The sequence below is a fragment of the Arvicanthis niloticus genome, chromosome 17, assembly GCF_011762505.2.
Source record: "Arvicanthis niloticus isolate mArvNil1 chromosome 17, mArvNil1.pat.X, whole genome shotgun sequence".
Taxonomy (NCBI): Eukaryota; Metazoa; Chordata; class Mammalia; order Rodentia; family Muridae; genus Arvicanthis; species Arvicanthis niloticus.
The window spans coordinates 46,567,437-46,588,787 of NC_047674.1; the positions used below are offsets into that span (position 1 = coordinate 46,567,437).

The following is a 21,351-nucleotide window of genomic DNA, read 5'->3' on the forward strand; positions in this document are numbered from 1 at the left end:
AAAGGTCCGGTGTATGGCTTTTTAAATCTTCCCACTGTATGGGTAGAGTGTGGCATTATTTTTTGTCTTATATCTTATCTTTTTCTTTAGGTGTGAAATAGATACTTGAAAATAAGGAACAGGCAGAAGATCTAGTGTAGCAGGTATAGTGATGTCTGTGAAAGTCCTGAGTTTAGGTCCCAGCAGATACATAAAGCTTCAGCAGGTACAGCAGTCCGTTTTCAATTCCAGTACACGGAGGAAGAAATAGTAACCAAATTGGAGCAAGCTGGCCAGCTAGAGCAAGTCAAATGGTAATCATGGAATCAGCTAAATATCTTACTTTAAAATATTAATATAAGTTGGAAAGCAATTGAAGAAGACACATAATGTCAATCCAGGCTTTCACCTACAAGTAAATGTACACATGTGCACATACAGCTATGCTCATGTGTGAATGTGCATGCATAGCACACACACAAACACACACACATTATCTACCCAACCAAACAGAAAAACGAAACAAATACACAACCCAAAACACAATAAAAAACGGAAACTTGTAAACCAGTAGGGTATTGGTTTTACAACTCTCTGCTGGGGCTGACTATCTAATGTAATCTGTATGCTCCATTCAAAACTCATGGCTTGATGTTGTAACTTGTGTCACATTTTCTTTATCCTGTGAGCTGGGATAAAACAAACCATTTGCTTGTAAATTTGTTCCCCTGATGGTTAAAGAACTAGTTAAAATAATAGTGCAATGTTTGTTCAGTTAATGACTAACTTGGCTGAACCACTTTGTATAAAGATTTGTCCAAGCATCATTCTGAATGTTTAAATGATGGTCTTATTTTAATGAGATTATCAGTTAAACCAATGGACTTTGCATGAAGTAGATCACCATTGATAATGGTATGAAGATTGTCCAGTCAGTTAAAGGCCTTCACAGAACAAAGACCAAGGACCCTGAAGTAAGAAGGAACTCTCACAACACAGAGTTGCAGCCCTTTCCTGGGACTCCAACCTCTAGCCTGTCCTATCAAAGAGGATCTGCAAGGCTTCCCAATCCTGTTGAATAATTTTTTAACATAAATCTCTGTAAATATGTAAATGTACATTTCTTTGCTCTGATTTTCTGGAGAACTCAGATACACTAAGACATTCCAGATGACACAACTAAACTCTAATTTCCATCTGTGCATTCACATATTCTTGAGATGAAGATGAATTGTAGGGTTTATATTTATAGATAAAAGAAGTCAATTTTCAAATGCTATACAATTTAAAAGGATACCTCCCTATCAGTAAATTTAATTATTAGTAATAAGGTACTAATTCACATGATATGTCTGGAATTCTGTGACTTGCCTTCTCTAGGAGAAAAATATCAAAATGACAGTTTCCAACATTTAAAAAACCTGTTTACATAAAATGCTAAAAATATATTTTCAGATTAAGCATAGTACTTCCTTGAATTCACACTTATGAAAGGAAATTCTCTCCTACCAATTTTCACTCATTTCAATTGTCATTCCAAAATTGACCTATGCTTGAAGTCAAGAGCAAGTGTATCTTTTATGTTAGACAGAGAATAGTTCAACAGTGATAGCTTGCACACTGGAACTGAAGTTCTCTTTTTTTGACTTTAATTGAATAAGGCAAGGATAGGGAAATATGATGATTTTAATTTTAATTAAAATTCTTTTTGTATGTGGCTGCATGTGTGCTAAGGTAATTTGTAATTATGTGTAAGTGAATACATGTGCATGGGGTGGGGGCAAAGGAGAGTAGAGGCATCTGTCATCTCTGTCATTCTTTGCCTGATTGCTCTGATGTAGAGTCTACCACTGAACTTGAGATCAGAGTTGTCTTCCTAGGTTGGTGTAAATGTAACTTTTATTCACCTGGGCAATTTTCCTCTTGGAGGCTTACTGCTTCTATCATCTATATTAGGCCTAGTCCTGGAAGCTTCTAGCCTCTGTACAATCTTATCTAGGCCTAGAATATTTCAGCCTCTGAAACTTACTGATGAATAAGGATGGTTAGCTTAGCTGTTTTGGCTCTAAACGCCTACCAAGCCGACTGTTTCAATCTGGTTTCTCTCAGTCTCTGATTTTTTGCTCTGGTTGGCCTGAAACTAACTCTGGTGATCTATTCTAATCATCTAACTCCTTTTCATTCAATGGCTCATTCTGTCTTCACCTGTGGCTACCTTGTTCTCTCTCTACAACCTGTCTCCGTGCAACTGTCCTGGTAAAACTACCTTCTTTCTCTGCATTGCTCTTTCTTGAGAAGCGTCCCTTCCATTCTCTGATTCATCACTTTGTCTGCCACTCAATTAGACATCACTTTCAAACATGGCTGCTTCTTTCTACAAACTAACCTTATCTTCATTGTTTGAGATTGAAGGTGTGTACTAAGGAAGTGTCTGCATTCCAGCCACAGGGATTAAAAGATGTGTGCTAAGGGCTGAGCCACACCACAACAAGAAAGAGGTTTTTTTTTTCCTAGTAAATAACACAACCTCAGAGTTCACAGTGTGATTATCCTGCAACAGGTTGTTCAGCCAGAAAACTCTAACGACTCTTCTGTCTCCCCAGTCCAATCACAGCACCACACCTGCCTTTTATGGGAATGTTGGGGGATCTGACTCTGGTCCTCATGCTTATGAAGTAAGTGCTCTTAACAACTGGGCCATCTCTCCAGCCCAAATTTAAACTTTGCCACTTTTTAAAAAATAAATTTGGTTTATATAATAAGCCGTTGAAGATGCTCCTCAGAGACAATGATTGTTATCGACTCTATTGCAGGAGGTTAACATCCTATCTGTTTAGTTGCTGACTCTGCATTTTTGGTCATCTGATGTATTCATGCTTTGTAAATCCCAGGATATGAAACTTCTGGTTTCAGAGATAGTTGTGGTTATGAATTGACAAGGAGAATGGGCTAACGTCTTATGTTTGCCTATGACAGAAGTGGTGGGCTTGTGTAATGACGTAGCTAACCAAGAAGAAATTCAGAAGAATAAAAGGAAAACTCTTTAATTTATTATGTTGGAGAAGAAGATGCATTTCTCATGAAAGTGGCCCAATTCGGCTGAGCACATGAACAGGGTCAGACCTTGAGTTTAGCAATTTTACTCCTTCTGCTTAAATATAAGCAGGCTCATCACTTACTTGCTTCTCCCTTCTCTTATAATTCTTTATTTTTTTCACCATTTCCAGGTTGGCATAACAGATTATCAGCAACCAACACTAGACCCCCAAGGCCCAGCCTGTTTCCCATCACCTCACAGACAGAACTGAATCAATGACAAGTTTTCAGAAAGCCAGATACTGGAACAAGCTTTGTAATTGATAAAAATCTAAAACTAAAACAGAAAGTGTGATTTTTTCCCCCTACATACTCATAGCTTTTAAGGTTAGTTTGGTATTTGAAACAATTAAGACAATATTATTGGTCTACTGACTTTATTACTGAAATCTGAAAGTTCATCTTCACAAAATTGGCATATTGAACTTGTGTCATCAGCTGGGTATGCTGGCTCATGCCTGTAATTCCAGAAGGAGCTACAAGGCAGGAAGATTGCCATTATAGCCAATGCCAGCCTTGACTATAAGAGTGAATTCTAGGTCCATCTGATTTAGAGAGGGGGTCCTGTTTCAAACAGAAACAAAGTCAAACAATAGACAACTGAAGAAATGGAATTAATATTTCACAACTAAGTGAATGAGTATTGTGATGGTTTGAATATGCTCTGCCCAGGGCGTGACACTATTAGGAAGTGTGGCCCTGTTGCAGTAGTTGTCACTAGGGGGTGAGGGCTTTAAGACCCTCATCCTAGCTGCCTGGAAGTCAATCTTCCTCTAGCAGTCTTAAGATGAAGATGCAGAACGCTCAGCTCTGTCTGAACCATGCCTGTCTAGATGCTGCCATGCTCCTATCTTGATGATAATAGACTGAACCTCTAAACCTGTAAGCCAGCCCCAATTAAATGTTGTCCTTTATAAGAGTTGCCTTGGTCATGGTGTCTACTCACAGCAGTAAAACCCTAAGTAAGACAGTTAGGTACACAAGTATTTTCCACGTGTAACTGAAGTTAGTTTGGCTCTGAAGTATTCGTTCTTCCTAGTCTCTTCCTAATCTCTGCATGCACAATAGCTAGTAAACTAATTTATAACAGGAATTTTGCCTTTCTTTGTGCTGTCCAGGAAGGGGGAGACTTAGGCTCCTTCCTTAATTCTTTCTCTTTATGTGCCAACACTGAAGAAGTCTGGCTCCAATTGACACACATAGAAATTGTCTATATGATCATGCCTCTCCTGGTCTTTTTCAACTGCTTCAAAAATGCATGAGTTTATGCAGAGAGCCACTGAGCTCTGACATAGAGTAGATGTGATGGAAATACAATGTATTGTAATTTTATTTATTTATTCATCTAAATATGTTATATTTAAATACATATTTAAATTGTTTTAAGGTATATATTTTATATTTTAATTTTATAATATAATTTAATATGTATTTACATTTATTATAAATGTATAATTTGAGTCATGATAAAGACTTCTTTGTTGTTTAAGTAGGCTTATACTGCAAGTTGTAAGGCACATAGGTATGACATTGGTCTGGTTAGGGGGATGAGTAACAGTTAATCCTCTTAAAAATTTTTATTTTAGGGGAAGCTAGAAAAAAAACCATAAAAAAAAAACCCACAGTGAACACAACTACTATGAGCAAATATGTAATAGAGAGATGGGAAATATGAAGTACACGGGGAAGAAATGAAAGAGAAACAAAGCCAAGTAGTTTGCACACTGTGGAGAGACGTGGAACTGGAGATAAGATGGTGTTGATGAACAGATGGATATGAGGAACCTGTACACCTACCTGAGGCCACCAAAATTCATGTCTGGATCTGTGGCCCTACCACAGCCAGGGTCTGTGCAGATGTCTGTGGCTCATGTTGTCACCAAAAGCCATCCAGATGTCAATGGTCTGGGTTGCTGTCTAAAACCATGTTGACATCCAGGGGCTGTGCCGACACCGGCAGCCAAGCTGATCTGAGGGTCCTGTGCTGCCAACTGAGGTGATGGTGAGATCCTGGTCTGATTACCACCAAGAGACATGTCTTGATCTATGGTCCTCTTAAACCTATAGCTGGGGTCTGAGTTACTACCAAAGACCATGCAGATGTAAGTGGTCTGGGCTGCCACCTAAGACCATGTGGATGTCTGAGATCTGTGCTACTCATCTGGGTGGACTGAACTGCCACCTGAGGCCATAGTGACATCTGGGATTATGCTGCTGCCAGAAGCCATGTCTGGGCCTGTGGTCCTATTACAGCCAGGGGCTGTAATTTCAAGTTCCATGTTAACACCAAGGACCATGCAGATGTCCTTAGTGTAAGCTGCCACCTGAGGCCATGTTGATGTCAGCACTGTGCTGAGCTAGCCCCACCCTTCACTGGTTACCACACTCAGGGTAGCCATTCACATCTCTTGCCTGGGCAGCACCAGGGAGCCAACCCTGAAAGCATGAGATCAGGAGACCTCGTCCTTCTCCTTACCAGCTGCTCTGCTGAGGAGAGCTGTCCCCACAGAGCTGTCTGCTTTGCACTAGCATGGCTATAGTAAAGACATAGATGTTACCCTCTATCTAGGGCAATGAGTTAGCCCACTCCAATATGGATTGGGTAATCTATGAACTGCTGGAGCATGTGAAGGAGGTCAGTTGTCCAGATCCAAAGCTACCTGATCTCCATGACACAAGGCAACAACAGACCATCTGAGAGGAGTCCTGGTGAGGATCCAGAATTGATAGTGTATCAGAAGCAAGAGGCCTCAAACCAGGCCAATGACTCAGTGCAATAAACTTTTGCAACAAAAGCTGTTTGGGCAAAAGAATATTCTGTGTGACATATTCTGTGTGACACATGGCACTTTCTATGGCCAGATTTAATTTAATTGAATTAATTAATTTATTTTTATGTTTTGTTTTGGGGAGGGGTGGGATTGGGGTTCATGTTGTGAAATTCATAAGGAATCAATAAAAGCTTAAAATAATTAATTTTCTTTCAAAATTTAATTTCTCTTTTAAAAGTGCTTTCAGGGTTCTGACCTTTATTGATACTTTTTATTGTTCCAAGATACTACCATCATACGGATTCAGAGAGGAAAAAAACCCCATTGCTATGGATTCAGTCACCATTAATCCACTTGCTGATTGAAGGCTACTCAAATCTGCATGTTGGTGCTACACTTTAACAAATACAGTTTATTAAAGTCTGGCCCTCAGAGCATCATTCAATAATGCCAGGGGCCACTAAGTAAATACTGTTAACATACATAGGTTTGCAGAGTTTTTTTTTTTAATATTCACTTGACTATTACATTTTAATTAGTGGATTAAAATTAGTTGGTGAAATTAATTTTCTGTTTTAATAAGACAAGCAGGGGTGTGTGTCTATATGTGACAGTAGCAGGAACTTCTACATAGTCTCTTAAGAGCTTTCACACCCAGGCTTTCTCGGAAACACAGCTGTAATAGTCTCTCCTCTCAAGTAGGCATGCACTTGTCTAGCGTTGCTGGGACCTTACTTTATCTTATGCCAATCACACACAGCAGCAGAGGTTACCAAGCAACTATTAGCTGTCTCTGTGTGTGTTCGTGGTCTCTGGCAACGGTCCCTCCTGATGCCTTCTGTCACAATGTCCACTCTTAAGTTGTAGGGATCGTAGGCCTCCGAAGTAGTTGCCATAGTTACTCCTGGCAGTGTCCTGTGGTTGCTGGACTGAGAACATAGTGTGCAGTTCCTTAGAAAATTAGTTACACATGCCATCATGGCTGTCATTTTAAAAAGCTAAACAAAGTTTTGATAAACATCAAGATATCGGTACAATAAAATGCATGTGATAAATAAGAATATTAATGTAAATACTGAATTCTGTGAAATGCCCCTCTCTGATACACTGTTTGCAATTGTGGCCTTTAATTTCCAGTTAGCAATGACATGTGTCTCAAAGTAGGTCACATTATACCATCATTATTACTGTTTTACATATACTGAAAAGCAATACTTACACGGAAACCATTCTAAATTTAAGGTAGCCTATTAAATTGCTTCTGCATGGTGAATGCTAGTTTCATAGTAAAGATTCTAAACATATGCACGCATGTACTTACAGTTTGATACCTAATTAGAGTAAGTTTTGTTGATAGCAGTACCAATAGGGCAATTGCCATTTATCAACATCTGCTTCATGTTGGATCCTATGCTGATTTGCTGACATCCTCCCACTTAACCATTACAAAGTCGGCTTGCCTTTGGATATAAGAAAAACGAAAGGCAACAACAAGGGCGAATCAGAGATTTCTAGCCCACCTATTTCTGAGACCAAAGCATTAGATCCAAGGCCATTTTGATTTTGAAGAGAAGAACTATGGAGAAAACAATATGAGGTGGACAAAAGGAAGATGGGGTGGAAGATGATTTGCCATGAATCTCTTTGAGCATTTGCCCAAGTGTGTGCATGTGTGCGTGTGCGTGTGCGTGTGCGTGTGCACATGCGCGTGCGTGAGTGTGTGCGTGTGTGCGTGTGTGCGTGTGTGCGTGTGTGCGTGTGCATGTGTGTATGTGCAGCCTGGATGTCAGAGGAGGATCACATGGCATTGATACAGAGACAGAGAAGTTGATCAATGGAATAGAATTGAAACCCAGAAATAAACCCACACACCTATGGTCACTTGACCTTTGACAAAGAAGCCAAAATCATACAGTGGAAAAGGAAAGCATCTTCAATAAGTGGTGCTGGTCTACCTGGACGTTTGCCTGGAAAAGAGTGAAAATAGATCCATATTTATCGCCTTGCACAAAGCTCAAGTCCAAGTGGATCAAGAGCCTTCACATAAAACTATATTGAAACAAGTAGAAGCGAAATTGGGAAAGAACTTCAAACTCATTGGCACAGGGGAAAACTTCCTGTACAGAAAATCAATGGCTCAGGCTCTAAGATCAACAATTTGATAAATGGGACCTTATGAAACTGGAAAGCTTCTGTAAGGCAAAGGACACTGTCAATGGGTCAAATTGGCAACCTACAGATTGAGAAAAAAAATTTCACTAACCCTATAATATCGAAAATATGTGAAGAACTCAGGAAGTTAACCTCCTCAAACCCAAATAACCCAATTAAAAATGGGGTACCGAGCTGAACAGAGAATTCTCAACAGAGGAATCTCGAATGGCCAGGAAGCACTTAAAGAAGGAACATTGTTGGTTGGAATAAAAACAGTGTTGAGTGAGTTCCAGAAAGCAGGCTTCTCAAACTTGTGCACAGCCACGTGCTGAAGAAGACAACTTTAAGAAACCAACTCGAAGCAATACGCAGAGAAGTAAGATGAGAGGAGCTGCCTCAGGAAAGAAGTCAGCTGGTTCCCAGCTAAAGAATCTTGATCCAGCCCTCCCAGGAAGATGGGGGTGGAGGGGAGTTCTCTCTGCTGAGAATCCCGCTTCTAGTTCTGTGCGAAAGACAAGGAAGAACAAGCAGAAGACTCCTGGCAACAGAGACGGTGGCAGTACCAGTGAAATGCCCCTCGGAAGAAAAGGGCATGGGCCGACCCCACTGTGGAGAACGAAAAAGCATTCAAGAGTGGGATGGAGGTGAAGGTGAAGATCCCTGAAGAATTAAAACCATGGCTGGTGGAGGACTGGGACTTGGTTACTAAGCAGACACAATTGTTCTAGCTCTCTGCTAAAAAGAATGTAGATGCCATTTTTGAGGAATATGCCAATTGCAAGACATCAAAGGGAAAGGTTGATAATAAGGAGTATGCAGTTAACGAAGTTGTGGGAGGGATAAAAGTGTTTCAATGTGATGCTGGGCACTCAGCTGCTCTACAAGCTTGAAAGGCCTCAGTATGCTGAGGTTCTGCTGGCTCACCCTGATGCGCCTATGTCGAAGATCTGTGGGACGCCACACCTACTGAGATTATTTGTGAAAACTGGATCAATGTTGGCCTATATACCCCTTGATGAGAAAAGCCTGACATTACTGCTGGGTTATCTGCATGATATCCATAAGTATCTGGCAAAGAATTCAGCCTCGGTGTTTACTGCCAGTGATTACAAAGTGACTTCTGCTGACTGTCATCGCAAAGCCCTTGTGAAGGTCTACTCACCACTCACTCTTGTGTGGCATCTGTAAACACTTCTGTTTTGTTGTTCTTTAAAACTCTCAATGTAAAACAGGGTTTATGTTGTAGACAGTAATAAAAGGAATGCCCAGCTTCTTTCCTCATTTCAAAGTTGCTATCAGTGTATGCAGTAAGCCAAAGAAGAAATTCAGTAGACCATTTTATTGCCTAGTTGACAACATTGCTTGAATGCTGGTGGTTCTATCCCTTTGACGCTACACAGTTTTTAAATATGTGTTAATGCTATGTGATGAGATGTCCTGGTTCCTAGTGCCAAAGGTTCAACTTAATGTATATACCTGGAAACCCATGCATTTGTGCTTTTTTTTTTTTTTTTTTTTTTTTTTTTTTTTTTTTTGGTGCGTGACATCTGTAAGCAGCCCATCCTTTGCAAGTCCATCTTTGTTGTTCCTTAGGCATTCATTCTATCTTTGCTTAAATTGTTGATTTGTTTCCTGGTGTTTGTATTTGAGTCTACCATATTACTGCGTAGCCACAGTTTTCTCAAAAGTTGATATTTTAGGAATTGTATTTCACATCTTAAATAAAACTGGTTTCTAAATTTCAAAGCAGAAAAAAAAAGAGAAATGTTTAACATCTTTAGTCATCAGGGAAATGTAAGTCAAAGTTCTCTGAGATTTCACCTTGCACCCATCAGAATGGTTAAGATCAAAACCTCAGGTGACAGCACATGTTGGCAAGGATGTGCAGAAAGAGGAATACTTCACCATTGCTGGTGGGATTGCAAACTAGTACAACAACTCTGAAAATCAATCTGGTGATTCCACAGAAAATTGGGAATATTTCTACCTGAAGACCTAGCTATACCACTCCTGGGCATATACCCAAATGATGCTCTACCATACCACAAGAACTCATGCTCCACTATGTTTATAGCAGCCTTATTTGTAACAACCAGAAGTTGTAAACAACCCAGATGTCCCACAATGGAGGAATGGATACAGAAAATGTGGTTCATTTACACTGGAATATTATTCAGCTATTAAAATCAAGGACATCATGAATTTTGTAGGGAAATGAATAGAGTTAGAAAATATCATCCTGAGTGATGTAACTCAGACTCAAAAGGACATGCATGGTATGTACTCACTTATAAATTAATATTCACTAAAAAGTACAGAAAACCCATGATACAATCCACAGACTGTAAGAAGTTTAACCAGAAAGAAGGCCCAAGTGAGGATGCTTCAATTCCACCTAGAAAAGGAAACAAAATAAACATGGGAGGTAGAGGGAAGGAGGGACCTGGGTGTGAAAAGGGAGGGGGAGGGGAAAAGGAGAACAGTATCAGGTATGGTGGGTGTGGTAGAACAGGAGAGAAGCCCAGAGGGTAAGGAGAATGACTGAAAATATGCAGCTTCTGGCGGTGGGAGGTGGGGGCACCCTCTAGAAAGTCCCAGAGACCTGAGATGTGAGAAATCCCTAGGACTTAATGGAGGTTACTTTAGCCAAAATGCCCAACAGTGGGAAGAGGGAACTCAAGGAGCCTACCTTCAATAGAAAGACAGGGCATCAGATGGAGGTATGGGGCTGCCATCCCAGTCAAAAACTATGACCCAGAATTGTTCCTATGCAAAAGAACTACAGTGACAAAAAACTGGAGAAGAGACTGAGGAGAGGCTCTTTTAGTGACTGGTCGAACTTGGGATACATCTCATGGCAGGGGGTTGGTGGGGGAGGACCAAGACCTGACACTATTACACATTATTACTGATACTATGATGTGCTTATACACAGTAGACTAGCATGTCTGTCCTCTGAGTGGTCCTACCAGCAGGTGACTGAGGCAGACACAGATACTTTCACCCAACCATTGGATTGAAGTTGGGGATTACTATGGAGGAATTAGGGGAAGGATTGAAGGAGCTAAAGGAGAGGATGACCCAATAGGAAAATCAGCACTCTCAACTGATCTGGATTCCTGGGAGCGCCTAAAGACTGAGTTACCAACCAGGCAGCATACATAGGTTGGTCTGAGGCCCCAGGCACAAATATAGCAGAGGACTGCCTGGTCCAGCATCTGTGGAAGAGAGCTAATCCTCAAGAGACTTGAGGCCCAGGAAACAGGGATGCTGGGGGTTGGGGGGAGGAGCACTTTCTTGGAGGCAAGGGAGTGGGGCCTTTCAATGAGTAACAGTGGTAGGGGGGACGAGGAGGGAGGCAATGGATGGAATGTAAATAAATAAAATAATTAAATAAGAAAAAAGTTGACTTCAGATAATTTCTATACAGGAAAAATAAGTCTAGCTTTTCTTCTTACAAAATCTTAAGATTTTGTTGGCAGCATAATTCACTTAATTTTAGTTCATAATTGTATCCAATACCTGTAGCCACATGTCAGGTGTTCACCTCACTATCACCTCTTATCTCTGTCTTAATCCCTCCCTCAAGCCTTCTCTCCTTATGTTAGTAAGAACACTTAAAATCTGCTCATCAGTGAGATAGCTCAACAGGTAAAGATGATTTTTGTACAAACCTGGTGCCCTGAATTCAGTCTCCAGAAGGTAGAAGGAAAGAACTGACTTCATAAATTTTTTTCACTGATCTCCTACATGTTCTAGTTGCCACTAAAGGTTTACTATCCTGGGAGTTATTGTGATGGAATGAAAATTTAAAAATAATTTTCATGTTTTTATTGCTAGTGGCTATAAACATTATTGACTGTTCACTAAGCACACTGTGATGTTTGGATGAAGACCTAACTAATTAATGAGGGATGTAGTCCAGGAATATCAGTAGATGCATGAAACCATAAAACAAACCAAATTTCAAATACTGGGTAAGGCTTTTCCCATATAAATATGATATTATAAATTTAATCTATTTCACAATAAAGAATTAACAATAAAAGCTAATAATAAAGTAGAACAAGTATAAAAATATGCTATAACAAGTAGTGTGTGACCCAACCTCATTCAGTCTGTCTTGTTATACAGTATTCACCATTCTTGTGTGAGGCAGGATGACATCTATGCAATGGGACTGAAATGAATGATGTAGGATTATGACAACAATGGGCTAGGGTTGACATTCTGATTGTTCATCCAAAGAAGGATCATCCATGTCCAGTGATCATGATTGTTGAGCCATGATGATAGTGGTTGGATGTCAGGCTACAGCTGAATACAGGTAAGTGAAACAAAAGAAACTGGAATTGCTATATCAAACCAAGATTTATATCCATTCTCTAATATACCTATCTTTTTTTCTGTTAAAAATATTTAAAATACTTTCTCAGCACCTTTCTTTTATAAATGGCAGTCATTAATTGACTTTCTTCATAATGATCAAGTGTCTTGTGACAGTTAAATTTACTTTTTAGCTTTGGAGAGATTTGGATGTTATATGCTTTTCTATCATATAGGAACATGGGTAACGAGATATGTCAGGATAAGTATTTTATTTTTATTTTAACTTTTAAAACTACGTGGCTTTTACTTCTTACTTTTACCTAATTGTGTTAGCAAGGGTGCTGGTATGAAATGGAATATGTGTGACATGAATGGTTCTTGCCTTATTCCTTTCTAAGAGAAAAGCAGACAATCTTTGCACATTGAGGATGGTGTTAGCTGTGGCTGCATTATAGACATATGATGCAGATCAAAGAAGAAGTCTTATGCTCCTCAGTTGCTGGGTTTTATAACTGGAAAAAGAGTTGAACATAAAAGCATTATGATTAAATTAAAAATTTGAATTATGTTTATGAACATACAGGTGTGTGCATGTAAGTGCAGGTGATCATAGAGGCCATAAGAGGGCATCAGATCCCTGGAGCTGGAGTTACAGTCAATTGTGAGTTTCTCAGTGAGGATGTTGGAAGCCCAGTTTGTGTCCTCTGAGTTGGAAGTATTTCTTCTTAAGTTATATTAAATATATTAATATTTAATTATTAATAAATTTAGTAAATATATTAAATTATAGTAAAATATAAATTTTCTTTATATTTTTTAACTTAAGTTGAAGATTAGATATTAATTATAATTTTTTTTAAATATATTTATTTATTTTATTTATATGAGTACACTGTAGCTGTCTTCAGACATACCAGAAGAGGGCATCAGCTCCCATTACAGATGGTTGTGAGCCACTATGTGGTTGCTGGGAATTGAACTCAGGACCTCTGGAAGAGCAGACAGTACTCTTAACCGCTGAGCCATCTCTCCAGCCCAATTATAATTTTTATATAAACATGCTATATATTTTTATTCAAGTGAATGATATACATTTTGATGGGTTACATGTTTGTTTTTATTCAATTCAAACTAGACCCTAATTTATCTTTTTTCCTTTGAATTAAGAATATTGTATATTTTCCAAATGTATGGAGATTTTCTTGCTGCTTTCTGTTTTGGATTACTACTATAATTCTTTTACTGCTACAAAATATCATTTATATGATTTTAACAAATGGAAATTTAAATTTATTGTTTAAAGAAACCTAACTCAGTATACTATTTTCAACTTAAAAAAAACCCATGAACCCAGGGCTTTATTTATGCTAAAAATGTGCCCTCTCACAAAGCAACATCCATGCATACATTAAAAATGTTCTTGCAAAGAATGTATAGTCTAGGGCTGATAAAATGGCTCAATGGGTACAGACAAGTGCTCCTAGCTTCTTGACCTGATTGACCTGAGTTTGATCCCTGGGACACATGTGGAAGGAGAGAACCAACTTCCACAAGTTAGATTCTGACTCCATATGTGCCTCATGGTATGCATATGCATGTGCATGTGAATTCATGTGTGCACGCACACAAACACACACACACACACACACACACACTTACACATTAAAATAAAGGAAATACAATTTAAAATGCATACACTATCATTATTGGATGAAATGTCTTATAAATTTTACTTCTATCAAGTTGGTTGATAAAGATAATCAAGTCTTTTTAAACTGCATTGATTTTTCTGTCTTGTCTATTTTATAGCCAAATTGTAGAATTTTGTCTTTCAACTATTCTGTCAATTTTTACCTCATAACACTCACAGGTTTGTTGGTGGTATTGTTGGGCTTTCTCTTTATGTTTTGAGGAACTGACTACTTTAATGATACGCTGAATTTTATATAAGATTAACATTCTGAAATTCATTTTGTGTGTAAGTAAATGTGCTCACTTCAGCTTAATTTTGATTACTCCCCAACTGTTTGTCATTTTCTGTATTATAACATTTAGAAAAACATTTATTATTTGGCCATTTGAAAATTTGTAATGCATTTTAATCATATTTGCTGCCTCATTGTCTTCTATCTCCTCCCACTCCTGAAGAGTTCATTCCTCTCTAGTCACATGCCAACTTTCATGTCCTTTTTAAACTTATTTTTGTGAGCCACTGAATCCAACTAGGGTTTGCTTAGTTGAGAGCACGGGCGTGGGATTATAGATGGAGCATGGCAACATATCAGTGGCTACACCAATGAATAAAACACTCCTCTCTGTCTCTCTCTGTCTTTGTCTCTCTCTGTCTTTGTCTCTCTCTGTCTTTGTCTCTCTATCTCTGTCTGTCTCTCTGTCTCTGTCTCTGTCTCTCTCTCTGTCTCTCTCTCTCTGTCTCTCTCTCTCTCTGCCTTTGACCATTAAGTAACAGGAGTGCCTCAAGGAAGGTGGTGTCATCTGAGTCCCTCACTATCTTGGATGGAATGTTAACAGACCTAAACTTGAGCAGGCAACCACAGCTCTATTAGTCTGAGTGCCAAATCCCTGTCAGGCCCAGAGAACAGCCTTTCACAAAGTTTCTTCCCCTTCTCTCCTCATCTATCTTCCAGCTCCTATGTTCTCTGTTCATCCTATCTTCCATGATGGTCCTTGAATCCTGAAAAGGTAATATCAATGACCTACTTAGACCTGATCACTTGACAGTTGCTTGTTATCATATTATGTAGATATTACATATGTGTGGAATCTAAAACTGTGTCAAATAGAATGTATAAATGTGGCTGGTCAGGGAGGAGAGTGAAAGTCTATGATTTAAGAAGGAAAAATGACAGACCCAATGTACAGCCTGAGAATGATAGTTAATAAGGTTATGTTGTATATTAGAAATTTTCTGCAAATAAATTTCAGATGATTTCACTATAAACTTTTTTACAGAATATATTTTGATCTCATTCACCATTGGCTTCTCTGTTCCCTGCTCCCACTATTTCTGGCAATTTCTCTCTCTTACTTCTGTCTGTCTGTCTGTCTGTCTCTCTCTCTCTCTCTCTCTCTCTCTCTCTCTCTCTGTGTGTGTGTGTGTGTGTGTGTGTGTACGTGAACTATAAGGTAGCACAGTACTTTGTGCTTATGCTTGTGAGCGCAATAGCCATGTCATGTTCTGAGTATGTCATCATCTTGATGCTCTCTTCTCCATCCTCCAGTGCTTACAGTCTATCTGTTATCTGTTCTTTCTATGATGCTTTTTGGGCCTCAGAGCCTGTGATGTAGGTGTCACATTTATGCCGATGCTCTCACCTGTCACTTATCCTCAGCACCTCGGGCAGCTATGAGATTCTGCATTAACTGTCACACTGCACAAAGCAGCATCTCAGACCTAGACTGAGAACAGCACCAGTCTTTGGATATAAACATAACTTTTTAGAAGACCACTTGACTACCTGATTCTTTAGCAAAATATCAGCAGTATATTCTTGCCTAGTAATTTATCACCTGCCCCATCCAATAGCTCTTGACAAAGCACATTTACACTATCAAGCATGTATTTCTTCCTATGGCAAGGATCTCAAATTTATCTTGGAAGTAACAGGCAAATTGCAAACCATTTTTGCCGCTACACCAGTGGACTTTTCTTGCTTGGCTGATAAGGGTTTCAGCATGCCAGGGTATAGGTCTGAGAGAACATTGATAATGTTTTCCTTCACCAGCCTGCATAGTCTCTTGGTTTTACATGTCATGGCCAGCAGGCAGAGAACTTCCAGATCTGTTACACCTTGATTTCTCAGAGTTCTGTATGTAAGGTGTAAGGTTCACCGATAGTTTTCTCACCCATTTCTGGTGAATAGCCAAGAGGAGTGGCAATAGCTTGTATTGTTTATGAACTCTTTATGGGCATTGTGCTGTTTAAGGACCCTCTGCGGGAAGGTATCTACAATTGGCACCCAGATTTTCTCTTAAAGGCCCATTGCCTCTGGGCAGTATTATCAACTCATAGTATCTATCGCGGACTGCTCTGCCAAATATTGGAACCCACACTGCCCCAAGCTTGGGGGCCAAAATTGTTAGAGCCTGTACTGCCCCAGGCTTGGGGGCTAAATTGTTCTGGCTCGTACTGCTGCTCCGGTTCCGGTTGGCTGCTCAAGGTTCAGAGAGAGAGAGACAGAGAGAGAGAGAGAGAGAGAGAGAGAGAGAGAGAGAGAGAGAGAGAGAGAGAGAAGACATGAAGCATGGAGACCTGACAGAATGTGATTCAGTCCCGTTTATTCTTGTGTCTCTCTCCTTCCAAGTCCCTAGTCCCAAGTCCCAAGTTCCAAGTTCCTTCCAAGTCTCTAAATCCCAAGTACTAAGTTGCTAGCCTCTTTGCCAGTTCCAAGTTTTTTTTTTCTTCTGTCTGCCTCTCATCTTTTATAAGTCTCACTTCTTAAGTCATGGCTTTAAGTCTCACACCTTTAAGTCCCACACAACCAAGGGAAAATCCTGGGTATCTAAAGCAAGATGCTATCAGAGTGTGATCAGCTGTTGTAGGCTGTTGTAAACAAGTCTCTTGTCAGGGTATATGGCTCAAGATGGCTGCCTTCAGTCGGCTCCCTACAAGTACCTACCTCTAAAGCAGGTTTTCTTTAGCAATGTATAAAGCTATAATATTTAAATGAAGGTTTCTTGTAGTTTCATAAAAATATTTACATTGAACATATTATGGATACAAATAAGTTTTTTGCCTCATCTTTTGTTTCTTTATGCCTTTCCTTTATTTTCCGCAACTCCATTCTGTCTCCATTCTTGACGTATCATTTGTTCCTCCTCTCAGTTTTCCTATGGCTTCTACAAGAGCATTTGTACAATGCCTAAGCAATTGGTTAGTATCTACAATTGTACAAGACCATACTAATTTTTGGCTAGAGAAGCTAGGGTTGGCCTATTTCAGCACTTTACAAGTTCCATTTGTTATTTTACTGTTTGCATGAATTTTGAAAGGTCTGATACAACTTTGTTGAAACATGATATTGCCCATATAGCCCAAGCTCAGTGAAACACAGAGTCATCTCATTTCAAGGATGCTGGGGTTATAGGCATCTATCGCCATCCTTGCTCCTAACTTTTAATTCTGTTTCTCTAAATAAAATGTATAAGTTTTCCTTGGAAGTCTGCAACGTTAACTCCATACTTTTGGTATGATGTTTCAAAATGAGGTGTCTATAGGTGTGTGTGTGGTGTTTGTGTGTGTGTGTGTGTGGTGTTTTTGTGTGTGTGTGGTGTTTGTGTGTGTGTGTGCATGTGGTGTTTGTGTGGGTGTGTGTATGTGTGTGTGTTAACCTATCTTCTATTGCATTTATCAAGTACTGTGGTGAGTCATACAAAGCAGTTGTCCTCTCTGCTTCATTTATCCGCACTCCGAGTATTTTCACTTTATTTCTTCTCAGAGTTACCATCTCTTTGCTGAAATCGTGTGAAGCTTCTTCGCATGTCATGTCTATAAAATTGTCATCTTTTCTAATACAGGATGAATAAAAACAATCAATGTTTCTAAAACTTATTCATTGAGGTTATTTAAAAGATAATTCTGTTTGATAGCCAAATATCTGGTTCATGATTAAATCATGTTGATTGCTTGAGCTCTTGTAAATAATTTCTTTCCTTTTTCCATCCCTTCTTGAGTGAGTATTGGCAGTTTGCATTTGTGGGTATATCTAAGATGCATGCATGCAGATGTCTTGATGGCATTTCTTTTTTTCATGTGGTTGTCTGAACTGTCCATGGAGATACTTTGACCTACTATTTTTAACTGAAGGTATCCATGCCATTGCTTCCTAATTTTGGGGGGGGGGCAGGGAGGAACATAATGTACAGCTCTTCAGCACAGCCTGGGGAACACTTGGATTGTGGCTGGGTATGTCTATTCCTAGTCCATGCCCCAGGGCCAAATGATCCATTGTAGCATTATAATGAAATACTTTTTGTGACTGTTGGGCACCATGTATAACATTTCACATTTATTAACTTTCCTCTTTCAGTATAGACAGCCATTTACTATTTTCTTTCTGTTTCTTAACAATATCCAGTCCTTGAAAAAACTCCCCTCATAGCCAGGTGGTCAGTTTATGAATGTTTTTAAACCTTGTTTTGTTCTCTCTCTCTCTCTCTCTCTCTCTCTCTCTCTCTCTCTCTCTCTCCCCTACAGTCTTAATGTTCAACCCCAACACTATTCTGGAATTCCAGAACTAGTTTTTTGATTTTGCATTTCACGTCTCATTTCCCTTCCCAAGAGTGTCACAGAAGCTTTATTCGTTGTTTCTTTGAGTTCTTCCAATGCTTCTAACTCCTTATCTGTGTCAGATACTCTCATGAGCTCTCCATAAATATGGATCTGAGAATAGAGGAGCAACTGAAAAGATTTAGATCCTCTGTCAAACATTTTCAACTGGGATACTGAAGCTTCTAACTGGAATGCTGAGTTTATAAAGCATTCTCATCATCTGATGGCTAGAACCACATCCTGGCTTTGAAAGTATGTTTTTTCATGGACAGGATTCAGTGGGCAGTAGGAGTCACATTCTCAGGCACAGGATGAGATCTTCATTAAGATATTCAGCAACAATAAGAGGAAAAAAGCCTCTAGTCATGTTGCTAGACTTTTTGGTCAACTCTGTGTCATGTGTACCATCTAGTTGGTTGACTTAATGAGAACTCTTGAAGAGCAGGAAGGTGGGAACAGAACAAATTTCACATTTTTTTCAGAGACTCCAGATTCCAGCTACACATTAATATTTATATGTTGATTTTGTGTCCTACAATTTGTTGAAACTATTGATTGTTTCTAGTTTTCTGGTGGAATTTTGTCTATAATTCCATTTTGTGTATAATTTTGTGTATAATTTTGTGTATAAAGGGTATCTTGTGCATAATATATCATCTATAAATAGAGGTAATTTGAGTTGTCTTTCTATTTGTATTCCTTCTCTTTCTTCTTATTGTTCTGGTTAATGCTTCCAGTGCCACATTGAAAAGAAATGGGTGGAGTGGATGACTCTGTCTCATTCCTGTTTTTTTCTCTCTCTCTTCTGGTAATAATGATTGAACATAGAGTTTCATCCATTCTAAGTAAGCAGTCTCCTGCTGAGTTTTATCATCAACCTTTCAAGCTGAGATGAATATTTAAGTGTTGGACCTTATAAATACACACATATAGTTGTCTCTCTTCTTATGACTCCAGCATGAACCTTTAATGGATACTGTTTACAAATGTTACTATCCACTTTTCTGCCTTGAACAATTACCCAAATCTAAATAAAGTCATTAATGTATTGCTGAGAAGGAACTTGCAATCTATAGTGACTAGGTAAATAAAAGTGAATCATAGCAACATGATTATTGATAATAGCTCCTCATTGGTATTATCTATTTCATGTGATTTCCGATTTGGCTCTATGCCTTGGTTTTGTGCTTTCTGATTCATGAATTCAAATGTGGCTCTTTGCATTTTCTTGTAAGGTTTTTTGCTGATTCTGCTATGTGAGCTTTTTTTCCCTACTATATAACATGGAAGCCTGATTCTTGAAAGAACTTTCCAGGTAGGGAGCAGTAATTTTACATTATACATTATTAACATTTACTTAATTCTATATATACATCTATCTGTCTATCTATCTATCTATCTATCTATCTATCTATCTGTACAATAAAATATATTCCATGGAATGAGATATAAATTATTATCCTTTCTATGGATGTTTAATAAGAAATGACTGTATAAGGTTTAACCATTTTAACTTTTATTTTTATCTTATGAGTATGGATGTTTTTTCTGCATGTATATGTATCACATATGAATAGTGAATGTGCAGGTCAAAAAAGGGTGTACTATTCCTTGAGACTGGAGTTACAGATACTTATGAGCTACAATATGGCTTATAGGAATTGGACCTAGTTCCTCTGTAAGAGCAGTGGTGGTATTTCTCCAACCCCAGCCTTGTAAGACTTTGTGGACTTATTTCATACATAGAAAGAAAGAACCGGAATATGTATACTGAACTCTTACTGAACTTACTATTCACTATAGATGCCAGAAGCCTTACAGAACAAACATCACACGTATCTCAGAGGCCACAGTCATCTTTTAGAAGTTAGAAAGAGTTGCATTGTTTTTAAACAGAGAGCTTCAGCAATGTCAACAGTTCTTTCAGATCTCCGTCTTCCTTGGACTTGCTTAAGAAGTTGAGTGAGTGGTACAAAGAAAGGCGTTTCCTAAACTCTCGATCTCAAAAGCCAGTAGTGCAAAGAAATAATTTTTTTTTTCTGTGTGTGAGGGTTTCAAATGGTTCTCACTGAACAATTATTATAAAGACAGGAAAATCTCTATTTTGTGTAGATGTTCTTTTATGACATTTGAAAGCAGGCTGATAACTGGCATTACTTTTTTCTCTCCTTCTAAAGGGCCTCTACCAGAAAGTGGAACTTAAAGGTGGTAACTTAAAAAGCCATAGAAGTTACAAGTTCTTGGAGGAACTTGTAAAAGATAAATAAACACAAGGAACCTGGCTTTTAGGCTAGATTCTCCCACAATCTTAGTGCAAAATTTAGAAAGTTCCCTTTGTTTCTTTAAATATGGTTGACATAATTTGAAAAAAAATTATCCACAGAACTTTAATTGTTAGTGTTACAGAAATGGTACATATTTATTTGGTGTTTTAATCATGCTAAAAGAATTTCCCCACATGCTATACTGTGGATCAGGATTTAGTTCTTGATAAATCTGTATGGGTAGAACAAAAATAATTTTATAGTGGTATTTGATTAAGTTAACGCTACCTTAACTAATGCGAGGTAAGTATGACAAGTTTAACTGTCTCTGGTAAATGTCCTAGATGCAAAACAGCATAGGCAACTGTGAAAACAGACTGTATTAAATGTAAGTTATTACTGTATAAAACTGCCTTGTTTTCTATTTTTGTTCCATGCATTATTAAAGAGTATTCAGGGAACATTTTGC

The 21,351-nt window shown here is 38.6% G+C and overlaps 1 pseudogene; it reads left to right on the forward strand.

Moving 5' to 3' along the window:
* The first annotated feature begins 8,235 nt into the window (after positions 1-8,235).
* Positions 8,236-9,188, forward strand: LOC143434772 (mortality factor 4-like protein 2; annotated as a pseudogene).
* The last annotated feature ends 12,163 nt before the right edge of the window (positions 9,189-21,351 follow it).